The 21,445-nt window shown below is 40.1% G+C and overlaps 1 long non-coding RNA gene across 3 annotated transcripts in view; it reads left to right on the forward strand.

The window, feature by feature from the left end:
• LOC135363890 (uncharacterized) overlaps positions 1-18,951 on the forward strand; it is a 43,386-nt gene extending 24,435 nt beyond the window's left edge. The window contains exons 4-5 of one of the 3 annotated variants that reach the window (XR_010410184.1): positions 15,933-15,990; positions 17,359-18,951. This is a non-coding gene — a long non-coding RNA (uncharacterized LOC135363890). The other 2 variants (XR_010410182.1, XR_010410183.1) reach the window with 2 other exon arrangements.
• Positions 18,952-21,445: the final 2,494 nt, after the last annotated feature.

Here is a 21,445-nt window from a genome sequence, read left to right on the forward strand (position 1 = left end):
AAACTCTATGCCCATAAAATGACTCCTCCCTCCCTCTCACCCCCAGCCCCTGGCAGCCACCATTTTATTTTCTGTCTCTATGAGTTTGACTACTCTAGGTACCTCACACAAGTGGAATCAAATATTATTTGTCTTTGTGTATCTGGCTTATTTCACCTAGTATAATGTCTTCCAGTTTCATCATGTTGTAGCATAGGACAGAATTTCCTAACTTTTTAAGGCTGAATAATATTCTGTTATTCATTCCTTTTTATGACCTAGTTATATTCCATTTTATGGATAGACCACGTTTTGTTTATCCCTTCATCAGTTGATGAGCACTTTTTGGCTAATATAAATAATGCTGCTATGAACATTTGTGTATAAGTTTTTGTGTGGGTATAGGTTTTCAATTCTTTTGAATATATACCTAGGGTAGAATCACTGAGTCTTTTTAACTTACGAGGAACAGTCAGACTGTTTTCCAAAGCAATTCCGCCATTTTACATTCCCACACGCAATATATGAACTTTCCAACTCTCTACACTATGGTCAACTCTTGCTACTGTCCATCTTTTTTTTTTTTTAAGATTTTATTTATTTATTTGACAGAGAGAGACACAGCGAGAGAGGGAACACAAGCAGGGGGAGTGGGAGAGGTAGAAGCAGCCTTCCTGCAGAGCAGGGAACCCAGTGTGGGGCTCGATCCCAGGACCCTGGGATCATGACCTGAGCCGAAGGCAGATGCTTAACGACTGAGCCACCCAGGCACCCCACTGTCCATCTTTTTAATCATAGCCATCCTAGTGGGTGTGAAGTATATCTCATTGTGGCTTTTATTTGCATTTTTCTAATGACTAATGATGTTGAGCATCATTTCACGCTTACTGGCTGTTTGTATATTTTTGTTGACGAAACTTCTGTTCAGATTCTTTGCTCATTTTTTATTGGGTTATTTATCTTTTTATTATTGAAGTATTTTCTTTATATATTCTGGATACAAGTTCCTTATCAGATATATGATTTGCAAATATCTTCTCCTATCCTGTGGGTTGTCTTTCACTTTTCTTTTTATTTATTTATTTATTTATTTATTTGAGAGAGAGAGAGAGAGAGAGAGAGAAACAGCATGAGAGGGGATAGGGTCAGAGGGAGAAGCAGGCTCCCCGCTGAGCCGGAAGCCCGATGCGGGACTCGATCCTAGGACCCTGGGATCATGACCTGAGCCGAAGGCAGTCGCTTAACCAACTGAGCCACCCAGGCGCCCTGTCTTTCACTTTTCTGTCCATCCTAGCAGTTACACAGAGACCATGATGCTCATAGCTGCTCCTGTCCAATGGCTGAATAGGGCAGGGATACTAAGGCAGGCTCATTCCTAGGAGGTGTGGGACTTCTCAGCTTTGGTTCAAGGTGACTCTGGCTCCAGAGTCATCACCCTCATAGCTTATTTTGGCTAAGGACTTCCCAAAAGCTTTCTAAGCTTCCTGAGATTGCTTAGTGGTCCAGGAACCTTCCATCTAATCTTCCTTCCCTTTCTTCTTCACTGGGATCAGACTTGCTTTGCAGTCTGATAACTCTCAACCTTTTCTCATTCCTGCCCCATATTCTGCCACATCAACATTTCCCCTAATAAAATCTCTGCACATCTGATCCTGTTTTGGGCTCTGCTTCTTGGAGGACCTGGACTAACACACCATGTGATGGTGATATCTACACTAAAGAATGAGTTGAAAAGTTCAAGGCCAAAGTCCTTCTGTAATGGATGGCAGCAGTGACCAGAAGCAAAAATAGAAGTAGAGATTTGAACTCTCTAGTTTGCCATGGTGTTTCTACTCAGTGAAAGGAGCAATGATTTTCCAGCCAGGTAGATCCTACAAGCTCTGCCACTTGCTAATTCTGTGATTTTGACAAGTTATTTAACCTTCCTATGCTTTAGTTTCCTCATGTGCGTAATGTGCACAACAGTGTTATCTCCTGCACTGTTTTGAAGGATTAAATAAAATAATGTAAGAAGCATCTAGCAAAGTGCCGGCACATAGTGGGAGCTCGCCAAATGTTAGCTTCCTTCCTATATCCCCTCAGTCAAGACTTAACAACATCACACTTGACTATTTGGTTTCCCCCCCACCCCCTTGGCTTTATATTCTTTTTAAAATTTTTTTAACTTAAATTTTAGCGAGTGAACATACAGTGTATATGCGTTTCTGGAGTAGAGTTCAGTGATTCATCACTTACATAGAACACCCAGTGCTCATTACAGCAAATATCCTCCTTAATACCCATCACTCATCTAGCCCATCCCCCACCCTCAACCCTCGGTTTGTTCTCTATCGGTAAGTGCCTCTTATGGCTTGTTTCCCGCTCTCCTTTTTTTCTTTCCCTCTTCCCATATGTTCATCTCTTTTCTTGCTTACATTCCACCTATGAGTGAGATCATACAGTATTTGTCTTTCTCTGACTTATTTCACTTAGCGTAATACACTCTTGCTCTATCCATGTTGCAAATGGCAGGATTTCATTTTTTGATGGCTGAGTAATATTCCAATACACACACACACACACACACATACTACATCTTCTTTATCCATTCATCAGTCAATGGACATTTGGGTTCTCTCCATAGTTTGGCTATTGTTGATAATGCTGCTATAAACATCAGTGTGCATATATCCCTTTGAATCTTAATTTTTGTATCCTTTGGGTAAATATCTAGTAGTGCAATTGCTAGATCATCGGGTAGTTCTGTTTTTAACTTTTTGAGGAACCTCCATACTGCCTTCCAGAGTGGCTACACCAGTTTGCATTCCCACCAACAGTGTAAGAAGCTTCCCCTTTCTCCTCATCCTCGCCAACATCTATTGTTTTTTGTATTGTTGATTTTAGCCATTCTGACCTGTGTGAGGTGGTATCTTATCATGGTTTTGATTTGTATTTCCCTGATGATGAGTAATGTTGAGCATCTTTTCATGTGTCTGTTAGCCATCTGGATGTCTTCTTTGGAAAAGTATCTATTCATGTCTTCTGCCCATTTCTTAAGTGGATTACTTGTTTTTTGGGTGTTGAGTTTAGTAAGTTCTTAATTTTTTTTAAGATTTTATTTATTTGAGAGAGAGAGAAAGAGCACAAGTGGAGGAGTGGAGGGACAGAGGGAGAGGGAGAAGCAGACTCCCCATAGATTATATGGTTTGGGATGTTGAGTTTGGTAAGCTCTTTATAGATTTTGAGTATTAACCCCTTATCAGATATGTCGTTGGCAAATATCTTCCCCCATTCCATAGGATACCTTTTAGTTTTGTTGATTGTTTCCTTCACTGTGCAGAAGCTTTTTATCTTGATGACGTCCCAATAGTTCATTTTTGTTTTTGTTTCCCTTGCCTCTGGCAACGTGTCTAGTAAGAAGTTGCTATGGCTGAGGTCAAAGAAGTCACATGTGGCTATTGGAAGGCAAGTAATAATTTCTCTCTAGGATCAGTCACACACACTTTTTAGAAGTAAGCAGAGTGCTAAGTACCAATTTTTTTCTTGCCTGTTTCTCAGGCTCCCTTTCCTTGATCTACTCTGGCCATTGCCCTCTTGAGTTCCTGGACACTGGATGGATGAGCCTTTCTCAGCAGGGTTCCAAAAGTAGGTCCCAGGCTCAGAGCTACACACCAGGACAACCCAGCTACCTACCCTGGCAAAGCCTCTCTTCCTCCCCCTCACCTCACTAGAACATTCATGTTGCTCTGGAATGTTTGTCTTTGCCTCCAGCACCTATTACTTTTCCAAATGCTATGTCCCTTACACACAGTGTTAACAGCTTACATCTTTCTTTTTTTAAAAAAATTGTTAGAGTCTGCTCCTTTCATGCTTCATCTTGGCATCTCCCCACTCTCTTCCCTTCCACAGACACTCTAATTTCAAAGGGTCTTTGTGTAAGGATGAGTTTTGAAGTAAGTCTCTAGTCATTCTAGCATATCCCTACCCCAGTAAAAACCATGTCATGGTTGGAAGTGTGGATTATGGGTATATACTGCTGTGTGGTGAAAATTACAAAGTTATTTTTTACCTGTCAAAATACATAGAAAATAAAAATATAAGTTTAATTCTGTAAGTTTGTATTTTAAAACTTTAAACACTATAAACACCCTGTTGGCTAGAAATGTTCTAGAAAGCATTATAAAAGAGCTGGGATAATATCCAGGGACTACTTTTATTTCCATGTTAAGTAAAGACATCCGATAAGGCATGGGATTCTGCGTTAAAAAAAAAAAAAAAAAGAGTAGGGACCCCAAACCTGGACCAGTAGTCAAATATTTTTTTCTTAATACAATACTGTTTGGTCTACACTTGATAAGTAAATAAAAATCTCAGCAAGCTGCCCTATAGGCTTGACAGAGTGTTCCAGCTCTCCATCCATTTTCCAACCAATCCCTCGGCTCCCTGCCCCTAATCTCAGCCACACCCTGGGCACAGCAGGCCACCCCCAACCCCCCACTCCTCTCCTGACTCACCTCCTCTCTTCCTTCCTTCTTATCCTCAGATTTGAGATGTAGGAGGGGAAGAGGGAGAAAATAAAACCATTTTTGAGAGAGCCACAGGGCTCTCTTTCTTTTTCCTTGGATTGTTCCTGACTTACTTCATGGTATGATGGTCTGCCACGGAGAACAAAAGAATCTTAATTAATGGATTGGACTTCTATTCACAACTAACTCAGTTGTTTGCTATTATTTTATCTACCATCTCACATGCACAAAGTACTTGTAGACACCACTATCTTACAATTATAGTGGCTTATTTTTTGATTTTGTAAATCATAAATGCTCATTAAAACAAAACCAGACACAGAAAATTATAAAGTTCTAAAACAACAGCAACAACAACAACAAAAAAACAAACAAAAATTATAAAGGTAAAAACCACCTAAAATCCCACCATCCAGAGATAGCCACTGTTTCTATTTTGGCAAACATCTTTCCTGGTATTTCAATATACAACCTATGTACTTTAATATTCTTCAAATAAATCTTGGCTAGAGAAAACAAAGGGAGGGATGCTACTTATTTAGGACACACACATAACAGTTGTGTTGGCTCAGAGCTAACAGTCTCAGAGGAGAGACAAACACAACACAGAACTTTCCCAGGAACTTGAGTTGCCTCTGTCAGATTCCCCAGAATTTCTCTCTGTTCCTTTGTTCCCCCAACCCTGCCCCCTCCCACCCCCGGGGCCACCTCCTCATAGGCACCTGTATCACTCTCAGAAAACATGTCAGGGCTTGTTTCTTTCTCTTGGGGCCATGTTGTGTTGCAGGGGCTCAAAGGCCACCTTCTCTTTTTCCTTCACATCAGTGTTTTTGTTAGGTACCTCTTCTGTTCCTAGGCCAAGAATTTCCCAACTTGGAGGTCATTTCAGAGAAGCTTGAAAGTAAAAACAGGTCAGCTTTGAGTTTATGGAACTATTTGAACACCTGCTGTTTTTCTTGGGAGCCTTTAGCATCCTGTGGAAATTGTGGATACCATTGTACACAGGAGGAGAGCTTCCTGCATTTTTTACTTCTATAAATATATACAACAAATATTTGGAAGACCAAAGTGGCTTTAAGCTAAATTATCTTTCCTTACCATTTTAAATTATGAAAAGTAAAACCACTGAACATATCAATGGTTCTGAAAGTTTAGGTGACTAATATTCATGAGAGGAGCTTGTTAAATAAGCAGATTCTTTGGCCTCATCCCTGGAAACCCAATCAGGTGGTATGGGGTGGGCCCCCGGAATTTGCATCTTTAATAAGCACAACAGGGATTCTGAGGAAGTAGCCCTCTGTTTTGGGTTGAACTGTGTCCCCCTAAAAGGGAGTTGAAGTCCTAACTCCTGGTACCTATGAACATGGCCTTATTTGGAAATAAGGTCTTTGCAGATGTGATCACGTTAGGATGAAGTCATATTAGATTAGGATGGGCTCTAAATCCCAGACTGATGTCTTTAGAAGGAGAAAGAGACAACACAGAGACGCACAGGGAATAAGGCCATGTGAAGATGGAGGCAGAGATTGGAGTTATGTTCCCATGAACCACGGGACACCAAACAACCACCAGAAGCTAGAAGAGGCAAGGAAGGAGTCTTCCCTAGAGCCTTCAGAGGGAGTCTGTCCCCGTTGACACCTTCATTTTAGGCTTCTAGCCTCCAGAACTGTGAGATAATAAATGTCTGTTGTTTTAAGCCACGCCAGTTTATTATGACGGCCCTAGGGGATTAATACACCCTCACACTTCACTTTAAGAAGCACTGATCCACAGCAAACACAAACATGTAAAATGCATATCAATATAATGTACTTGATGGTGGGTACTATGATATTTCAAATTAACTAAAAACTGGGAGCCTTACCCATGGATACCTTAGTTTGCATAACAAACACCCGATTATGGTTAATAGTCTAGAGAGACCCATTTTTTGTTCTAGGGTGTTAAGGACCAGTGCCATCTAAAACATTTTAACCCAATTGTATTAATTTTCTATGGGTGCTGTAACAGATTACTGCAAGATTAGTGGCTTATAACAGCACAATTGATTATCTTACCATTCAAAATCCAAAATGGATCTGACTGGGCTAAAATCAAGTGTTGGCAGGGTAGATCTGGGGGCTCTAGGGGGAGAATTTGTTTTCTTTTCCAGCTGGAGGCCACCTGCATTCCTTGGCTTGGGTCCTCTTCTATCTTTAAAGCCAGCAATGGCTGGTTGAATCTTTCTCACATCACATTGCTAACCCTAGACACTAACTCTCTGCCTCCCTCTTCCACATTTAGAAACCCTGTGATTACATTAGGCCCACCCAGATAATCAAGGATAACCCTAAATTAAAGTTAGCCAATTAGCAACCTTTATTCCATTTGCAATCGGAATTCTTTATTATTTAATGTAACAAATTCACAGGTCGGGGGATTAAGACATGGATAGCTTTAGGAGGCCATTATTCTGCCGCTCACAGTAACCAATCTTTGTACTCATTCAAAATTCTTTTCCTTTCCTCCTTTTAAAAATCTTCACAGTGATTCTCTGAGAGAAGTAGGGCAGATATCATAATTACCATTGCTGTTTTGCAAATGAAGGAGATGTAGTAAGAGGTAATGGTAAACCCCACATCACTGAGGCAATTTGCTTACTCATTCAACACGTATTTATAAATCATAGCAAAGTTGGGATTAGAACTCAGATGCCTGACTCTGGCAAGTTCTCTCACCACCATTTGACTCAGCTCTGCTCTTTTCTAGAACTGAATAAAAGTCATAGCCAGGGCAATTGATGAAGATATTTAAATCTACATTGTCTCACAGTTGTAGGAGATTAAACAAAATAAAAAGGTCATTCTTTTCTCTTCCTGCCTTCTGCAAGGAGAGCCAAACCCTTGGATTCTTGAGGCTAGCCTCTTTTTTTCCAACCCCCACACCCCACAACCTCATACCCCATCACTTCCCCTTTCAGAGAAGAGGATTAAAATCTTCTTAGAGGCTTTTAGGGGCTAGTCAGTGTTTTGTTTTGTTTTGTTTTTTAAAGATTTTATTTATTTGACAGAGGGAACACAAGCAGGGGGAGTGGGAGAGGGAGAAGCAGGCTCCCCGCAGAGCAGGGAGCCCGATGCGGGACTCGATCCCAGGACCCCGGGACCATGACCTGAGCCGAAGGCAGTCGCTCAACCAACTGAGCCACCCAGGTGCCCTTTTTTTTTTTTTTAAGATTTTATTTATTTATTTGAGAGAGAGAGAATGAGAGAGAGCACATGAGAGGGGGGAGGGTCAGAGGGAGAAGCAGACTCCCTGCCGAGCAGGGAGCCCGATGCGGGACTCGATCCCGGGACTCCAGGATCATGACCTGAGCTGAAGGCAGTCGCTTAACCAACTGAGCCACCCAGGCGCCCAGTCAGTGTTTTGTTTTAAAGGTTAACCCTTGAAGGAGCTAAGCTAAGCTTGCTCCCTGAAGCACAATGAGGTGGCTGACTGGTGAGGTAGATTGTGGTGGGTCCCCCAGAGTGGAGAGTGTTAGCTTCCTTGAGACTGGGAGGGAGAGCCGTTAGGCCTGTAGGAGTTTCTATGAGTGTTGTACCCCTGGGACCTACTTGAAAGCAACATTTCAGATGGAGGTGGCTCTATGGATATCTTAACGGAGCTGGGTACATAGTCGATGTTAAATAAGTAAGTAATAAATAAATGTGGCTGAAAATCCCCAAACTGGATTTCAATAAAAAAAATAATAATTAAGCAGTAATTTTGTTTTATCTTCCTGTGATCATTAAATTTGTGTGTCAACCTGGCTAGGCTATGGTGCCCAGTTGCTGGGAAGGTATTTTATAGATGTGATTAATATCTACAATCAGTTGACTTTAAGAAAAGGAGACTACCCTCAATAATGTGGGTGGGCCTCATTCAATCAGTTTTAGATTTTTTTTTTTTAAAGATTTTATTTATTTATTTGACAGAGAGAGACACAGCGAGAGAGGGAACACAAGCAGGGGGAGTGGGAGAGGGAGAAGCAGTCCTCCCGTCGAGCAGGGAGCCTGATGTTGGGCTCGATCCCAGGACCCTGGGATCATGACCTGACCCGAAGGCAGATGCTTAACGACTGAGCCACCCAAGGACCTTTGGCTCTTTAGATCTTAAGAGCCAAAAACTGAGGTTTCCTAAAAAAGAAGGAATTCTGTCTCAAGACTATAACATAGAAATTTTGCCTTAGTTTTCAGGCTGCTGGTCTGTCCCATACATTTCAGATTCCAGGCTGTGCCATCAACTCATGCCTAGTTTCTGGCGTACTGACCTGCCCTAGATTTCAGACTTGCCAGCCTTCACAATCTCATGAGCCAATTTCTTCAAATCTCTCTCTCTCTCTGTATAACACAGAGGAAACACAACTATCACTCACTTATAAAAAAAAAACCCAACTCATTGTAAAGGGATAAATGAAAAAAGAATACAGATCTACTATTAAATTGAAAGATACTAGAAACCAGGAGCTGTCATCAGCTCCACTGAGTTTTAAAGACAAATGGTTTTTGAAAATCCGAAGATGGCTATTTGAGGCTGGTCAGTGGTCCTCATCCTGATTTTCCTTTACACTGTCTATGCCCTATGGCAAGTCTCCATCCTGCCCCCACACAATCTGAAACAGCTTAGGCAAAAGGGGAAATTTGTTGGCTTCCACAGAAGTGGTAGAGCATAGACAAAATGGTCTGCAACCTGGACTCAAACTTCCTGGTCTTACCTTTAATTTCCATGGAAATCTGCCTTATTCTCTTCTACTCTACATTGACTTTCTTCATGTGTGGAGGAACATGGCTTCTGGCAGCTCTAGGCTTTCATCTTTCCCCCTCCCCCACTTTAGAGCAGGGGCCAGCAAACTTTCTGTAAAGGTCCAGATAGTAAATAATTGTAGACTTTGCAGGCTTCTAGTGGTCTCTGGTGTCTCTCATATGGTCTCTGTTGCACCTTACTCAATTTTGCCAGTGTAGCATGGAAGTAGCCATAGACAATACATAAATATTTTTTTACGTAAATATACGCAAGTTTATGTCCCAATAAAAATTTCGTTTATAAAAGTAAAACAGAATTCCAATAAAAATTTATTTATAAAAACAGATAGCAGACAAAATAGAATAAAAGATTTTGCGAAGCATGTATCTTACAAAGAATCCATATCTAAAATATATAAAAAATTCTCTAAACTCAACAGTAAGAAAACAAATGATCCAGTTAGAAAATGGGGGAAGACTTGAATAGACACTTTCCCAAAGGAGATATATAGATGGTAACTAAGCACATGAAAAATGTTCAAAATTGCTAGCCAGAGGGAAAGCAAATTAAAACAATGAGATACTATTACAATCCTATTAGAATGATTAAAATAAAAATGCTGACAGTACTGGAGCCCCTGGGTGGCTCAGTCGATGAAGCGGTGAAGGGTCTGCCTTCAGCTCAGGTCATGATCCCAGGGTCCTGGGATCGAGTCCTGCATCGGGTTCCCTGCTCAGCAGGGAGTCTGCTTTTCCTCTTCCTCTGCCTCTCCCCCGCAACTTGTGCTCCCTCCCTCTCTCTCTCTCTCAAAAATAAATGTAATCTTAAAAAAAATACTGACAGTACTGATTACTTAGAAGGATACAAAGAAGCTAGATCTCTCATATATTGCTGGTAAGAATGTAAAATGGTACAGCCACTCTGGAAATCATTCTGGCAATTTCTTTCTTTTCTTTTTTTTTTAATTTTATTTTATTATGTTAATCACCATACATTACATCATTAGTTTTTGATGTAGTGTTCCATGATTCATTGTTTACGTATAACACCCAGTGCTCCATTCAGTACCTGCCCTCTTTAATACCCATCACCAGGCTAACCCATCCCCCCACCTTCCTCCCCTCTAGAACCCTCAGTATGTTTCTCAGAGTCCGTAGTCTCTCATGGTTTGTCTCCTCCTTGGATTCCCCCCCTCCTTCATTTTTCCCTTCCTACTATCTTCTCTCTCTCTCTCTTTTTTTAACATATAATGTCTTATTTGTTTCAGAGGTACAGGTCTGTGATTCATCAGTTTTACACAATTCACAGCACTCACCATAGCACATACCCTCCCCAATGTCCATCACCCAGCCACCCCATCCCTCCTACCCCCCACCACTCCAGCAACCCTCAGTTTGTTTCCTGAGATTAAGAATTCCTCATATCAGTGAGATCATATGATACTTGTCTTTCTCTGATTGACTTATTTCACTCAGCATAATACCCTCCAGTTCCATCCACGTCGTTGCAAATGGCAAGATTTTGGGTTTTTTTGATGGCTGCATAATATTCCATTGTATATGTATACCACATCTTCTTTATCCATTCATCTGTTGATGGACATCTTGGCTCTTTCCATAGTTTGGCTATTGTGGACATTGCTGCTATAAACATTGGGGTGCATGTGCCCCTTCGGATCCCTACATTTCTATCTTTGGGGTAAATACCCAGTAGTGCAATTGCTGGGTCGTATGGTAGCTCTATTTTCAACTTTTTGAGGAACCTCCATACTGTTTTCCAGAGTTGCTGCAAGTCTGACAATGTCCTAAAAAGTTCAGTGTAAACTTGACATAGCAATTGCACTGCTGAGCATTTATCCTAGAAAATGAAAACTTTTTACATAAGAACCATATATGAATGTTTATTTATAATAGCCAGAAACTGGAAACAACCTAAATGTCTTTCAAAAGGTGAATGGTTAGGCAATCTGTTATATATCTATAGATGGAATACTACTCAGCTATAAAAAGGAACAGACTATCGATACACACAACAACTTGAATGGCTCTCAAGGGTATTATGCTGAGTGAAAAAGCCCAATTTCAAAAGGTTATGTGCTGTTTGTTCCCACTTATATAACATTCTTGAAATGACAGAATTATAGAGATGGAGAAGAGATTAGTGGTTGCCAGGTTTGGAGAAGGAAGTGGGGAGTATGTTATTAAAAAGGGGTAGCAAAAGGGAGTTCTTTTGTGGTGATGGGACAGTTCTGTATCTTGATCATGATGGTGGTTATAGGATTCTATACACATGATAAAATGCCATGGAACTATACATAAAGACAAAAAGAAAGTGAACAGCTGGTGAAATCTGAGTAAGGTCTGCAGTCTAGTTAATAATATTGTGTCAGTGTCAATTTCATGGTATTAATAATATATGATAATTACATAAGATGTCATTGGGTGAAGCTTAATGATGGGTATTGGGATCTCCCTACTATTTCTGAAATTTCCTGTGAGTCCATAATTATTTCAAAAAATAAAAACAGGGCGCCTGGGTGGCTCAGTTGGTTAAGCGACTGCCTTCGGCTCAGGTCATGAACCTGGAGTCCCGGGATTGAGTCCCGCATCGGGCTCCCTGCTCAGCAGGGAGTCTGCTTCTCCCTCTGACCCTCCTCCCTCTCATGCTCTCTGTCTCTCATTCTCTCTCTCTCAAATAAATAAATAAAATCTTAAAAAAAAAAAACCAAAAAAATAAAAATTTAAAAAATAAAAATAAAAACAAAACAGGCAGTACTCTGAATTTGGCCAGGACATAGTTTGCTGATTTCCCTTCTTTGGAGAAAAGAGCTTCTCTCTTCCATTTCCATTTCACAAATATCCCAGAAGAAGACTCTGATTGTCCTGGCTTAGGTCATGTGCATCTCCCTAGGATCAATCACTGTGGATAAAAAAGCAAGATCGTGTGATTACATGTTGGAACTGGCATGGGATGAAGGAGGAGTTGATCCCCCAAACAAAGGAAAGGGCGCAGGGTAGACAAAAGCATATATGTCCACTGAAATGGATAACTTAAAAGTCTCAAAGGTAGGAAGTACAGATGGGCCTCAAGCAGAATGACAGCCAGGAATCCAAAAACCATTAAGAGCTAAAGAAGCTATACTCTTCATGGAACCACATGGCCTCTTGTCTCTTCTCTGTGCATCTGCATCATCCGTCACTTATTCTTCAGTGTGGTTTTCTCTGCTTTTCTGTGGGGGCTCAATATGGTTGCCCCACAGCCACTGTGTTCATATATTTTCCTAATTAAAATGCTTATACTATTATTCTTGCATTTTACATTGTGTTGAAGAATACTAAAAGATAGTAACCTTTTGCTTTTCCACTTTGTGAAATGTGTATTACCAATTACAGGCAATTTTTATTTTTATGGTGCTATACATCTAGCCTAGCCTAATAAGCTGTGTGTATTATTTTTAAAGGCCCAGACATATGTAACATTTGGAATCGATTTAAAACAAAATGTGGCCTCTAGTGAGGGTCTGTATATACCATTTTAGTTAAAAAGTTTAGTAAATGAAGAATACTTAAAAAAAAAACAACCAAACAAACAAACAAACAAAAAAACAGAAAAACTGTCATCTCTTAGTATGTGATCAAAATTTCTAGAAAGATCTTTGGAGCCAATATCATCCTTTAATTCAATAACTATCTATGGCAAGTGGTGGTGTTAGATAGTAAAGACATGGCCAAAGGGGCCCACCCTCTGGAAAGCTATACTTCTCAGAGATGGGGGTCATTTACTGAGCAGATAGCTGCCAAATGTGTCTACCACACTACAAGAGACAAACAGGTCCTGACTAGGCATAGCTATGGCATAGACAGCTTGCTGTCCATCAAAATCATGATCCCACTCACTTCCTTAGGGTTGAATTTGCACTGGGAATCAGCTACTCAGGACTACATCTCCCAACCCTCCTTGCATCTAAGTGGAGCCATATTACTAATGTCTGCCAATGGAATGGGAGTAGAAATGATGTGCACCACTCCAGGCCTGGCTGCCCCCACCACCTCCCCAGCACCCACTTCATATACACTTCGTGTCCCTTCACCGGCTGGAGGCAGAGGTCTAGTAAATATTTTAGGTTCTGTTAACCACATAATCTCTGTTAAAACTTCTCTGATCATTTTGCAATATATACAAATATCAAATTATTATGTTGTATACCTGATTAATATAATGTTGTATGTCAATTATACCTCAATTAAAAAATAAGTAACTAATGGGTCCTGTCCTTATGCTTTAATAAAACCGCCTTTTTGCACCAAAAAAAGGTAAATAAAATGTGAAACAAAACAAAAACAACCTGTTCAATTCTGACAGCATGGCACAAATGCAGCCATCAACAATAGAACAAGTGGCTGTGGCTGTGTTGCAACAAAACTTTATTTCCACAGACAGGCAGGGGTGGGCTGGATTTGGTTCTCAGGAGGTCTATATTTTTGCGCTGCCTTTGTCATGTGACCTTGGCTACATCATGTAAGTTCTCTGAACCTCAGTTTCTTCATCTGTGAAATGAAGAATTTGAACTTGATCTCAATATCTCTGATAACTCCATGACTCTATCATTTTGGTCCATCAACTATTATTTCCACTCAAGTTCTAGCCAGAATGAATTTCGTGTGCACACGTGCATGCGTGTGTGTGTGCATTTTAAGAGTTGCATGAAATACCGATAACCTTCATAGCATCTTATAAAATTCAGAGAAAATTTACTAAAAAATATATAGCAATTAACCTTTTTCTCCAAGTTTGGGGTTAAGTAGAGGAGAAAATTGTTAAGAGAAGACGAAAAACATCAGGTACCGCTACAGTTAATAGAATTTAACAGATTAAATACAGCAAGCAAGGTAGTGAGTGAGTTCCCAGTATACATTCTCATTGAACCAGACTGCAGGGTGCTGGAGCTTGATCACAGCCATCACACAAGAGGAAAATTGGAAGTCTTTCTTTGGGAACTGCACAGCATCATTTATTAAATAAGCATCCTGGGAGCTAAAGAATTGTTTAGTTCAACAGCAACAAGACACATCGAGAAGAGAGGAATGACGACATGAGTCCTCCAAACAACTGAGCAGTTTGTTCAGCGGAGGGAAGTTAATGTGTTAAAAAAGAAACATCAGCTATAATGATAGTAGTAATAACAGATTTATATTTGTGTTTGGGAAGCAACCAACTTCTTCAACTTCACATCAGTGGAACATGAGCCAATGCTATATGATTATTCTATTAAACAGATGAAAAAAGCTTGAAAGGCACGTATTCATGTCACATTTATGTGTTCAAGTTTCAGTGTACCTAATATAACTTTAGGGGACATATTGAATATTGTATAGAAGTTATCCACACCTAAAACAATGGGAGTAACTATTTTGGTATGATCAATAATATAGGAACAGTAAAACTCATTTTTCAAATAGTAGGTTCCATGTTATTTTAATCCTCACAGTCCAATGAGGTAGGCTGAAATCATGGTGTGAATCCCTTAGTTAGCTGAGGAAATCAAGGCTAAATGGCATGTCTTCCCTCACCTACATAGCTACAAGCAGGATAAATGCCAGAATCCAGGTCTCCTGACTTAGAAAACACATCCTTGTGTTATTCATGGTTAATATGCAGAAGTTTCATCTTGGATAACTGAGTGAACTAGAACCAGTAACGTCTTTTCAGGACTGGCATCATAAGTTGTATGTTCTGATGCTCATGCTTCCTTATACTGACATCTGAAGAAGCGTTCACCTATGGTAACAGTGGTACTACTACTCATGGGAAGTGTGCCATTATGGTCACAAAGCAAGCCTGGGACTCTAAGAGGAGCCAGAATGACTGAGGAGGTGAGAGGCAGCCCCTACTCATGTTTTTCTTTAGCTCTGCCAAAGAGGATGCCAACCTATCTTTCAGTTCAACTCTACAGTCATTAATCTCAACATAGACAAGAAGTATTCATTGGTTCCTCCATCTTGAGTACTCTTCCCCCACTCAGTTAAATCCAACCCAGACTTCACCTTTCATTTCAAGCACCACTTCCTTAGGGAAAGAAGCCTTCACTGACCTCTAGTCCTTTGTAATGCGCTCTCCTTTCCTTCAGCACACTTAACTCACTGAGCAATTATATATCTACCTTGGTGATTATATGATTATTGTCACTCTCCCCAGCTGGAGAGGTTGAAAGTCCCATGAGAGCAGGAATCTTATCTGGTTTTGCTTATCACTGTGTCCCCTGCACCTAGCAGAGTGTCTGGTCACATAGCAGGTGCCCAGTTAGTACCTATATGAATGGATGGATGGATGGATGGACGAATGGATGGACAGAAGGACAGACAAATGAATGAGCAAATGAATAAATTATACTTAGGTCTAGGATTAGGGTGGCCAGGTAAAATGCAGGATGCCCCGTTAAATTTGAATTTCAGATAAACAATGAGCACTTTTTAGTATAAGTATGTCCCATAGAATATTTGGTATACACTTTCACTGAAAAATTACTTGTTGTTTATCTGGAATTCAAATTTACTGTATTTTTATTTGTAAATCTAAATGTTGAAGGTAGGGGAAAACTTAGAAGTGATAGCTCAAATGTTTTAAAATTTAATTTTGTTTTAATTTTTCTTTTTTTAATCCCAGCATAATTAACATACAATGTTATATTAGTTTCAGGTGTACAATATAGTGATTCAACAATTCCATACATTACTCTGTGATCATCATGGTAAGTGTACTCTTAACCTCCTTCATCTATTTCACCCATCCTCCCACCTGCCTCCCCTCTGGCAACCACCAGTGCTCTATATTTATGAGTCTGGTTTTTTTTGTCTCTTTTTTTCTTTGTTCCTTTGTTTTGCTTTTTAAATTCCACAGATGAGTGAAATAATATGGTATTTGTCTTTCTCTGATTGACTTATTTCACTTAGCATCATACCCTCTAGATCCAGCCATGTTGTTGCAAATAGCAAGATTTCATTCTTTTTTATGGCCGAGTAATATTACATTATCTATATCTATATACATGTGTGTATGTATATATCTCACATCTTTTTTTTAAGATTTTATTTATTTATTTGACAGAGAGAGATAGCGAGAGCAGGAGCACAAGCAGAGGGAGTGGGAGAGGGAGAAGCAGGCTTCTCGTGGAGCAGGGAGCCCAATGCGGGGCTTGATCCCAGGACACTGGGATCATGACCTGAGCCAAAGGCAGACACTCAACGACTGAGCCACCCAGGTGCCCCATATCTCACATCTTCTTTATCCATTCATCAATCGATGGACCCTTGGGTTGCTTCTATACCTTGGCTTCCATATCTTGGCTATTATAATTAAAGCTGCAATAAACATAGGGGTGCATAGATCTGTTCAAATTAGTGTTTTCATTTTCTTTGGGTAAATACCCAGTAGTGGAATTACCGGATCATATGGTGATTCCACTTTTAATGTTTTGAGGAACCTCCTTACTGTTTTCTACAGTGGCTGCTCCAGTTTGCATCCCTACCAATGGTGTGAGGGGGTTCCTTTTTCTCCGTATCTTTGCCAATGCTTGTTGTTTCTTGTGTTTCTGGTTTTAGACATTCTGACAGGTGTGAGGTGGTTTCTCATTGTGTTTGATCAAATCTTTCATTTTAAAGACAGAGAGTGAGCCAAGAGAAATGAGTCTCAAGGGAGATTTTCCTTAATGGTGATTGTATATATGACCTTAATGTCTTTAAACTGTGAGTTTCCTTTCTAGCTCATCTAAATCTTTTCAAGGAAGGCAGAGCTAAGAGATCAGACATGAAGACCTAGGATCCAGCAGTACCTAAGCAATTCTTGAACTTTTCAGCAAAATGAGCCAATAAATTCTCTTTATCACTTGAGCTGGTTTGAATGGTATTTCTATCCCTTTTAACCCTGAGAGTCCTCACAAACATTATAAGTGCTTCTACATTTTCTTATTCAGTTTGTTAGGCTAATCATGATAGTGCCATGTACATAGCAGAAGCTCAATAAATATTTATTAGATAAATCATAGCCTTGGTTTAGGTTATCATTTTCATGTTACTATTTAAACATTTTCTTTTTTTAAAATATTTTATTTATCTGACAGGGAGAAAGAGAGAATGCACAAGCAGAGGGAGTGGCAGAGGGAGAGGAAGAAGCAGGCTCCCCGCTGAGCAGGGAGCCCATCGTAGGGCTTGATCCCAGGACCCTGAGATCATGACCTGAGCCCAAGGCAGATGCTTAACCGACTGAGCCACCCAGGTATCCCTATTTAAACATTTTCTTGGGGCATCTGGCTGGCTCAATCGGTAGAGCATGTGATTCTTAATTTCAGGGTCATGAGTTCAAGCCCCATGTTGGGTGTAGAGCCTACTTAAAATAAAAAAAATTAAATTAAAAAAAAATAAAAATTTTCCTTACCCATACAATGTGTTATTGTTGTTTACATAGGCTCCACCCGGCATAGGGCTTAAACTCACAACCCTAAGACCAAGAGTTGCATGTTCTACCACCGGAGCCAGTCAGGTGCCCCCATGTTGTTGTAGTTGTTGAAGAAAGTCTGAATTTCTTTGCCTGAGTTCAGAGAAAATAAACAAATTCATTATTGTTTTTAAATGTAAATACATAAAATAAGGAAACTGGGGGTCAAATTGTATATCTGTATTGCTTTCTGAGGATAGCTTAAGCATGGAAATAGCCAGATTAAAGAATTCTGTATTTTCAAATTACTTCCATTCTTCTTCCCCAACCAGTCCTAATTTTTCAGAATAAGAAACCGAGATGTAGACCTCCATAGTACCATTAGAAATAAAACAGGTATTCTAAAATTAATAAAATCTTGGATAATATATTTCTTTTTTTTTTAAAGATTTTATTTATTTATTTGAGACAGAGAATGAGAGAGAGAGAGCACATGAGAGGGGGGAGGGTCAGAGGGAGAAGCAGGCTCCCCGCCGAGCAGGGAGCCCGATGCGGGACTCAATCCCGGGACTCCAGGATCATGACCTGAGCCGAAGGCAGTCGCCCAACCAACTGAGCCACGCAGGCGCCCCGGATAATATATTTCTAAGACTAAAATCCCCTTTCTTATAATTTCTTAAATTTTTCTCTCGGGACTAAAACCTCAACACAGATGGATGATTTCAGCATATTTGCTTATTCACACCCAGATGTGAACATTTAAACCCCTACCTGAAAAGCCAGTTGAACAGCTGAGTCGATGTTTGCCCTTCTTTCTCTTAATTTTCCAAAGAAAATGCCTTTCTGCATTTCTGAATGCAGATTCCATAGTCTTTGTTCAAGCATCAGACCTTCTATAGACAAGCTTCCAGGACATCTGAGAGCCCAGCCCCAAGAAATTCATGTGAATATCTATTTCTGGATTGGGAATGGACTCACAAACACACCTAAACACAGTCTTCTAAACCATGTGGTGTTCAAACATGACATTCTGACCCCTCCAACCCCCACATCAAATGAATTCATTGCTTTGGATCAAATTCCATATTATTTCATCAACAGTCTATTATAAATCTTCTTCACATTGACATCTAGTTTTGGGTGTGGAGGCAAATTTCCTAGTAAAATTAACACCTGGAAAATGTGTTAGACACAAGATTTAAAATCCTTTAGATGCTTTTGTCTTGTTTTGTATCCAAACCCTAAATCTCAATATTATTAAAAGTGAATTTTCCGGGCGCCTGGGTGGCTCAGATGGTTAAGCGTCTGCCTTTGGCTCAGGTCATGATCCCAGGGTCCTGGGATGGAGTCCCACATCGGGCTCCCAGCTCAGCAGGGAGCCTGCTTCTCCCTCTGACCCTCTCCCCTCTCATGCTGTTTCTCTCTCGCTTGCTCTCTAAAAAATAAAATAAAATCTTAAAAAAAAAAAAGTGAATTTTCCTTAGATAATCTGGAAGAAATTGATGCATTCCTAGAGATGTATAAACTACCAAAACTGAACCAGGAAGAAATAGAAAACCTGAACAGACCTATAACCACTAAGGAAATTGAAGCAGTAATCAAATATCTCCCAACAAACAAAAGCCCAGGGCCAGATGGCTTCCCAGGGGAATTCTACCAAACATTTAAAGAAGAATTAATACTTATTCTTCTGAAACTGTTCCAAAAAATAGAAATGGAAGGAAAATTTCCAAACTCGTTTCATGAGGCCACCATTACCTTGATCCCCAAACCAGACAAAGACCCCATCAAAAAGGAGAATTACAGACCAATATCCTTGATGAACATGGATGCAAAAATTCTCACCAAAATACTAGCCAATAGGATCCAATAGTACTTTAAAAGGATTATTCACCACGACCAAGTGGGATTTATCCCTGGGCTGCAAGTTTGGTTCAACATCCGCAAATCAATCAGTGTGATACAATACCTTAATAAAAGAAAGAACAAGAACCATATGATCCTCTCAATAGATGCAGAAAAAGCATTTGACAAAATACAGCATCCTTTCTTTTTTAAAGATTTTATTTATTTATTTGAGACAGAGAATGAGAGAGAGAGAGCACATGAGAGGGGGGAGGGTCAGAGGGAGAAGGAGGCTCCCCGCCGAGCAGGGAGCCCGATGCGGGACTCGATCCAGGGACTCCAGGATCATGACCTGAGCCGAAGGCAGTCGCTTAACCAACTGAGCCACCCAGGCGCCCTACAGCATCCTTTCTCGATCAAAACTCTTCAGAGTATAGGGATAGAGGGTACATACCTCAATATCATAAAAGCCATCTATGAAAAACCCATAGCGAATATCATTCTCAATGGGGAAAAACTGAGAGCTTTCCCCCTAAGGTCAGGAACAAGGCAGGGATGTCCACTATCACCACTGCTATTCAACATAGTACTAGAAGTCCTAGCCACAGCAATCAGACAACAAAAAGAAATAAAAGGCATCTGAATTGGCAAAGAAGAAGTCAAACTCTTTGCAGATGATATGATACTTTATGTGGAAAACCCCAAAGACTCCACCCCAAAACTGCTAGAACTCATACAGGAATTCAGTAAAGTGGCAGGATATAAAATCAATGCACAGGAATCAGTGGCATTCCTGTACACCAACAATAAGACAGAAGAAAGAGAAATTAAGGAGTCGATCCCATTTACAATTGCACCCAAAACCATAAGATACCTAGGAATAAATCTAACCAAAGAGGCAAAGGATCTGTACTCAGAAAACTTTAAAATACTCATGAAAGAAATTGAGGAAGACACAAAGAAATGGAAAAACATTCCACGCTCATGGATTGGAAGAACAAATATTGTGAAGATGTCAATGCTACCTAGAGCAATCTACACATTCAGTGCAATCCCCATCAAAATACCATCAAATTTTTTCAAAGAAATGGAACAAATAATCCTAAAATTTGTATGGAACCAGAAAAGACCCCGAATAGCCAGAGGAATGTTGAAAAAGAAAAGCTAAGCCGGCAGCATCACAATTCCGGACTTCAAGCTCTATTTCAAAGCTGTCATCATCAAGACAGTATGGTACTGGCACAAAAAACAGACACATAGATCAATGGAACAGAATAAAGAGCCCAGAAATGGACCCTCAACTCTATGGTCAACTAATCTTCAACAAAGCAGGAAAGAATGTCCAGTGGAAAAAAGACAGCCTCTTCAACAAATGGTGTTGGGAAAATTGGACAGCCACATACAGAAGAATGAAACTGGACCATTTCCTTATACCACACACAAAAATAGACTCCAAATGGTTGAAAGACCTAAGTGTGAGACAGGAGTCCATCAAAATCCTAAAGGAGAACACAGGCAGCAACCTCTTCGACCTCAGCCGCAGCAACTTCTTCCTAGAAACATCGCCAAAGGCAAGGGAAGCAAGGGCAAAAATGAACTATTGGGACTTCATCAAGATAAAAAGCTTTTGCACAGCAAAAGAAATAGTCAACAAAACCAAAAGACAACCGACAGAATGGGAGAAGATATTTGCAAATGACATATCAGATAAAGGGCTACTATCCAAAATCTGTAAAGAACTTATTAAACTCAACACCCAAAGAACAAATGATCCAATCAAGAAATGGGCAGAAGAGATGAACAGACATTTTTCCAAAGAAGACATCCAAATGGCCAACAGACACATGAAAAAGTGCTCAACATCGCTCGGCATCAGGGAAATCCAAATCAAAACCTCAATGAGATACCACCTCACACCAGTCAGAATG

The sequence above is a fragment of the Mirounga angustirostris genome, unplaced genomic scaffold (genome assembly GCF_029215605.1).
Source record: "Mirounga angustirostris isolate CCGP_5_RB_7025 unplaced genomic scaffold, mMirAng1.0.hap1 SCAF_3, whole genome shotgun sequence".
In the NCBI taxonomy this organism is placed as follows: Eukaryota; Metazoa; Chordata; class Mammalia; order Carnivora; family Phocidae; genus Mirounga; species Mirounga angustirostris.